The sequence below is a fragment of the Chiloscyllium punctatum genome, chromosome 36 (genome assembly GCF_047496795.1).
Source record: "Chiloscyllium punctatum isolate Juve2018m chromosome 36, sChiPun1.3, whole genome shotgun sequence".
NCBI lineage: Eukaryota > Metazoa > Chordata > Chondrichthyes > Orectolobiformes > Hemiscylliidae > Chiloscyllium > Chiloscyllium punctatum.
This window is the reverse complement of record NC_092774.1, coordinates 33,758,354-33,764,806: the sequence shown is the minus strand read 5'-3', so window position 1 is coordinate 33,764,806 and position 6,453 is coordinate 33,758,354. Positions and strand designations below refer to the sequence as shown.

Below are 6,453 nucleotides of genomic sequence, written 5' to 3'. Positions count from 1 at the left end.
CCCTGCCCCCCGTAAAAACGCCATCCCATATTCCCAATTCCAAAACAGGAGGACCAGTTCCAATACCGTACAACCCAGATGGCCTTCTTCCTCAAAGAACGCAATTTCCCCCCAGACGTGATCGACGATGCCCTCCACCGCATCTCCTCCACTTCCCGCTCCTCTGCCCTTGAGCCCCGCCCCTCAAACCGCCACCAGGTCAGAACCCTACTGGTCCTCATCTACCACCCCACCAACCACCATATACAGCGTATCATCTGCCGTCTTTTCCGCCACCTCCAAACGGACCCCACCACCAGGGATATATTTCACTCCACTCCCTATCAGCATTCCGAAAAGACCACTCCCTTCGTGACTCCCTCGTCAGATCCACACCTCCCACCAACCCAACCTCCACTCCCGGCATCTTCCCCTGCAACCGCAAGAAATGCAAAACTTGTGCCCACACCTCCTCCCTTACTTCCCTCCAAGGTCCCAAGGGATCCTTCCATATCCGCCACAAATTCACCTGCACCTCCACACACATCATTTATTGCATCCGCTGCACCCGATGTGGCCTCCTCTATATTGGAGAGACAGGCCGCCTACTTGCGGAACGTTTCAGAGAAAACCTCTGAGATACCCGGACCAATCAACCCAACGACCCAGTGGCTCAACACTTCAACTCCCCCTCCCACTCTCCCAAGGATATGCAGATTCTTGGACTCCTCCATCGCCAGACCATAGCAAAACGACGGTTGGAGGAAGGACGCCTCACCTTCCGCCGAGGAACCCTCCAACCACAAGGGATGAACTCAGATTTCTCCAGTTTCCTCATTTCCCCTCCCCCCACCTTGTCTCAGTCAAATCCCTTGAACTCAGAACGGCCTTCCTAACCTGCAATCTTCTTCCTGAATTCTCCGCTTCCACCCCCACTCTGGTCTATCACGCTCACCTTGACCTACTTGCAGCTGTCGCATTTCCAACGCCCCTCCCCCAAGTCTCTCCTGCCTACCTTTTATCTTAGCCTGCTGGACAAAATTTCCTCATTACTGAAGAAGGGCATATGCCCGAAACGTCGATTTTCCTGCTCCTGGGATGCTGCCTGACCTACTGCGCTTTTCCAGCAACACATATTCCAGCTGAGAAACTTATCAGTCTTGATTAAATTGTATGAGCAGACCAATGGGCTGAATGGCCTGATTTCTACTTCTATCTCTTATGGTGTCTTGCTGTCCTGGACACAATGTGAGAGAATTGGGTGTAGGAATAGGCTATTCGGTCTTTCGAGCCTGCACCAACATTGAACAGATCATAACTGGATATGAATATATCTACATCTAGATGGATAGACTGAAATCTTTGTCACCGGAGCATAGGAGGTTGAGAGGTGACCTGAAATTGAAAAAATCATGGGGGCTACAGATGAAGTGAATGACGGGTGTCCTTTCCTTAGAGCGGGGTTTTCAAGATTAGGAAGCAAACTTTGAAGGTGAATGGAGAAAGATTTTAAAAAGTCATGAGGCACACGATTTTTTTTTCTCCACAAATAGTGGTTTGTGTGTGGAATGAATATCCAGAGGAAGCATGGGATGCTGGCACAGTAACAATGTTTAAATTTGGATAAGGACATGAATGGGAAAGATTCTGAGGTGTTATGGCCTAGGCTAGACCACTCAAAACATTCTTAAGCAGGTAGCCCAGACCGTAAGTTTGCTATTTGTTTCGGTACGTTCACAGTGAAAATTACCCAGAGTAAGTTAGGTAGTTGACTGCCAGGTTTTAAAACAGAAATGTATTCACAAGATTGTGGAAGGAAACACAAAGAACAGAATAGAGAATACCCACAGAACTCAGTCTATCGAAACTAGACTTAAATATGCTGTCCCAAATGTACACAACAGTCCCAATAAACAAACCTCTTAAACAGAGAGTAAAACTGAAACAGAAGCTTACAGGTCAGAGTTAGGAAGATGGAAGGAAAGAGGGTTTAACAGCTTTTCTCCACACAGTCCACTGCTGAACTCACTCAAACAAGATTTCAGCTCTCACAACTGACCCCTCCCCTTTTATTATGCATGTCAATTCAAAAACATAAAAGCTTTGATATTAAGTCTTATCTGTTTACATAAAAACAAAAAGGCCTCCCGATAAACTTTTAATCTCTGTACTAAACCAGTCATTTTGGAGCCCGGGACTGTTTTACAACCCCTCCAAATGAAGCCAAGGACATAGTATCCTTGAGAAGAAGGTCCAGCTTTTAGTAAAACGGACCAGCTTTGTGACAGAGGGATATGAGCCAAACACTGGCAAGTGTGACTGGTTAAGTATGAGAACATAGCATTGGGCTTGTTGGGCTGAAGTGTTTATTTCTGCACTGTATGACTCTGTAACTGTTCTATCCCAGTCTCAAAACCATTTTTTTGCTTTCCCCCATAACCATCCACTTCTTTAATGTTCAAAGGGATGCTCCCTGACCTGTTGTGTTTTCCAGAGACACACTTGACGCTGATCTCCAGAATCTGCAGTCCTCACTTCCTCCACATCCCAGTATATGAACATTTAAACCATGCACCTCCTTCATGCTTATTTTTCCCAAAGCAAAGTCTATAACTTTACATTGTGGTACTGCATTTGCCATGCGTTTGCCAATTGAAACATAGCCCTGGAACAACTTTTCCAGATTCTGTATCCTCCGTGGATTCATTCCCTTTCCCTTCAGTTCATGCAAGACAGCAACTGAAACCCAGAATGAAAAATAAATGGAAAAGTGGGTGAGAAAAGAGTGTGCCGTACCCACAGATGTTGGACAGAGGAAAGATGTTGCAGTCTGGGACTAAGTTCAATCTTCTTTAGAGAGAGAGGAGCAACAGCAGGTTCAGAAGCTCATGGCCCACATTCCGCATTCAGACAAAGGGGTCTCTCTGATTGGCAGGAGGACCAGGCTTCTGCCAGTCCTCCAGGTCTCACCATTGGTCCTCCACAAGAAAGTCAGGGGTGGTTTCCGCGGACAGTGACGAGCAGGCTCAGTGCTTTTGCTGACACCGCAGCACATGCGCAGTGCTAGCTGACACCACGAAGCATGTACAATACGCACTGGGAGAGGCTGGTGTTCCTGACAGGTTTTAATCATCCAAATGTCAATAGGAGAAAAAAGCTGGAGCCATAATTTTATTTTTCCCTGTGGCTTGACATTTTATTCCTGTTGAAATTTGTCTTGCTGCTCAACTTTATATGTCTATTCCCCACGGTAGAGGAAGTCCAAAGCTAGAGACGTGGGAAATGTCAGAATTGTATGATAAATGGCAGAACTCATAGCAGCACTGGCATACAGAAGGATTTGGGCGTATTGATCCGTGGAAGTGGTAAAGCAGGTTGGTACAGTGGTCAAGAAGAAACACAGCACGCTTCCTTGAGTTTAAGAGTTGGCGAGTTATGTTACAGCTATTTATGCAGGCCACATTCGGAATACTACGTTCAGTTCTGGTCGCGACACTACCGGAAGGATGTGGGTGCTCTGGCAGAGGGTACAGACAAGGTTCACCAGGACATTGCCTGGTCTGAAGGGCTCTAGATATGAGGAGAAGTGGCATAAACCTGATTTTTTTTCTCTTGGAAGTCAGAGGCTGAGGGGAGACCTCGAAAAAATGATGAGACACAGAATAGCTGGACTGGGGTGGCAGGGTAACTCAGTGGTTTGCACTGATGCCACACAGTGCCAGAGACCCGGTTTCAATTTCAGTCTCGGGAGACTGTCTGTGTGGAGTTTGCACATTCTTCCTGCACGCCACGTCTCGTGTCTGCAAGGGCTTCCTCCTACATTCCAAAAATGTGTAGGTTTGGGTGGATTAGCCATGCTAAATTACCCATCGTGTCCAGGGATAAGCAGGTTAAGTTGGATTGTCTGCGTGTAAATTGCCCCAGTGTTGAGGGATGTGTACGTAGGTGTATTAGTTAGGGATAAATATAGAGTAATAGGGGTAGGAGAATGAGTCCCTGTGGGTTAGTCTTTGGAGGGTCAGTGTTGACTTGTTGGGCTGAATCGTCTGTTTCCACCCTGGAGGGATTCTATGATCGTCAGAGGCTTTTTTCCCTCCAGGGTGAAAAGGTCAACTAAAATAGGGAACAGGTTCGAGAAAAGAAGGGGACTTTCAATGTTGTGAAACTTGAAAGGATTGAGAAAAGATTCACAAGGATTTTGCCAGGGTAAGAGTTTTAAACCACAGGGAGAGGCTGAATAGGATGGGGCTATTTTCCCAGGAGCATCGCAGGATGAGTGATTTTTTTCAAAGAGGTTTATAAAAACTTGAAGGTCGTGGATGGGGTGAATAGACAATGTCTTTTCCCTGGGATGGGGGAGTGCAGAACTAGAGGGCATAGGTTGAGGGCGAGAGAGGAAACATTTAAAAGGGACCTTGCAGTCAACCTTTTTATGCAGAGGATTGTGCATTAGATTACTTACAGTGTGGAAACAGGCCCTTCGGCCCAACAAGTCCACACCGCCCAGCCGAAGCGCAACCCACCCATACCCCTACATCTACTCCTTACCTAACACTACGGGCAATTTAGCATGGCCAATTCTCCTAACCTGCACATCTTTGGACTGTGGAAGGAAACCGGAGCACCCGGAGGAAACCCACGCAGACACGGGAGAACGTGCAAACTCCACACAGTCAGTCGCCTGAGGTGGGAAATAAACCCGGGTCTCTGGCGCTGTGAGGCAACAGTGCTAACCACTGTGCCACCGTGCCGCCCACTTATATAGAAGTGCATGCATGGAATGAGCTGCCAGAGGAAGTGTTGGAGGCTGGTGGCGGCATCTGGATGGGTATATGAATAGGAAGGATTTAGTGGGATATGGACCAAGTTCTGGCAAATGGGACAAGATGAATTTTGCATATCCGATCGGCATGGACAATTTAGATTGAGGGTCTGTTTCTGTGCTTTACGTCTCCGACTCAATGGCTGGTGAAAAATATTGGCATTTGTCGAAACATTTATGCAACAGAAAATTACAAGCGGGTAAAGATAAGCCTCACGTCATTGATCCACGAATCCCGGTGTAGTATGGATGTATTTCCAGTAATAGAGTTAGTATGACATGGAAGGAGTCCAACAACATGGCTTCTTTTATAAAAATTCACACTTGATACTTAAATCCGAGTCTTCTGGGAATCTAAGACAACCGTGCATTAATATAAGACAGATAAGTCTGGGGTATATGGTACGTATTTGATGGAATGTTTGTGGCTCTAAAAGCCTGTTTTGCAGTTGGTTCTGGGCTCGTAATATTTAACCGCAGAATATTGTATATCTTCAGTAAGAACGTCAATACAGCATGATAGATGTCCATTCAACAACTTGAGTCCATGTGAACTCTTCATGGAGTATGCAATCCACCACATTTCCCTGCTGAATATATTTACAAATAGATCAGCACAAAGATCTTGGTTATTAAGAGAGGTCAGAATGATCCACAGAAACTAGAATTGTGTGTTTTGATTTTCTATTGTGGACTGAAAGCGGTGACCTTTGCAATCTCTTTCCACAGGAATATTACAAGAGAAGAATTTGGAGGCAGAAATCTCAGACCAAACATCACATCGAAGTCTGACAGTCGCTTGATTCACCAGGACTTGGATATTGTTGGCTTTGACAACAAGGAGGAGGCGGTCGGTCTGCTGAGTTAGGTTTTAAACGTCAATGTGACTGGAAACTCAGAGTCTCATACACCCACACACGACAGTAGTGACCCGAACAAAAAAATGGCTTCCCTGACCGGGAATCGAACCCGGGCCGCGGCGGTGAGAGCGCCGAATCCTAACCACTAGACCACCAGGGAGACATGTACGCATGTTGGTATCTCTGCTGAAAATTGTTTCGCTGCCCGGGAATCAAACCCAGGCCAGGGTCGGAAGAAGACTTTCACCGGTACAGCCACCAATGTAATTTTATGTCTCCATTGCTCCCGATGCGATCACTCCAACATTGGGGAGACTGGAGAGTCAAGTTCACATCTCCGGGACACCCGCAACTATCAACCCCATCGCCCTGTGCCCCAACATTTCAACTCCCCCTCCCACTCGGCCGAGGACATGCAGGTCCTGGGCTTCCTTCGTCGCTGCTGCTTCCCCACCCGACGCCTGGAGGAAGAACACCTCATCTTCCGCCTCGGAACACTTCAACCCCAGGGCATCAATGTGGACTTCACCAGTTTCCTCAATCCCCTTCCCCCACCTTACCTCAGTTCCAACCTTCCAGCTCAGCACTGATCTCATGACCTGTCTTACTTGTCAATCTCCCTTCCCACCTATCCGCTAAACACTCCTCTCTGACTTGTCACCTCCATCCGCACCACCATTCACATATTTTACTCATTGCTACCTTCGCCCCAGCACACACCCACCCCCAATTTATCTCTCTACCCTGAAGGCGTCCTGCCTCTATTCCTGATGAAAGGCTTTTGCCCGAAAC

At 47.1% G+C, this 6,453-nt stretch overlaps 1 non-coding gene across 1 annotated transcript; it reads right to left on the bottom strand.

Annotated features, from left to right (window-relative positions):
* Positions 1 to 5,749: 5,749 nt before the first annotated feature.
* trnae-cuc (transfer RNA glutamic acid (anticodon CUC)) lies at positions 5,750 to 5,821 on the bottom strand. The gene has a single exon. It is a non-coding gene; the product is annotated as a tRNA-Glu (tRNA).
* Positions 5,822 to 6,453: the final 632 nt, after the last annotated feature.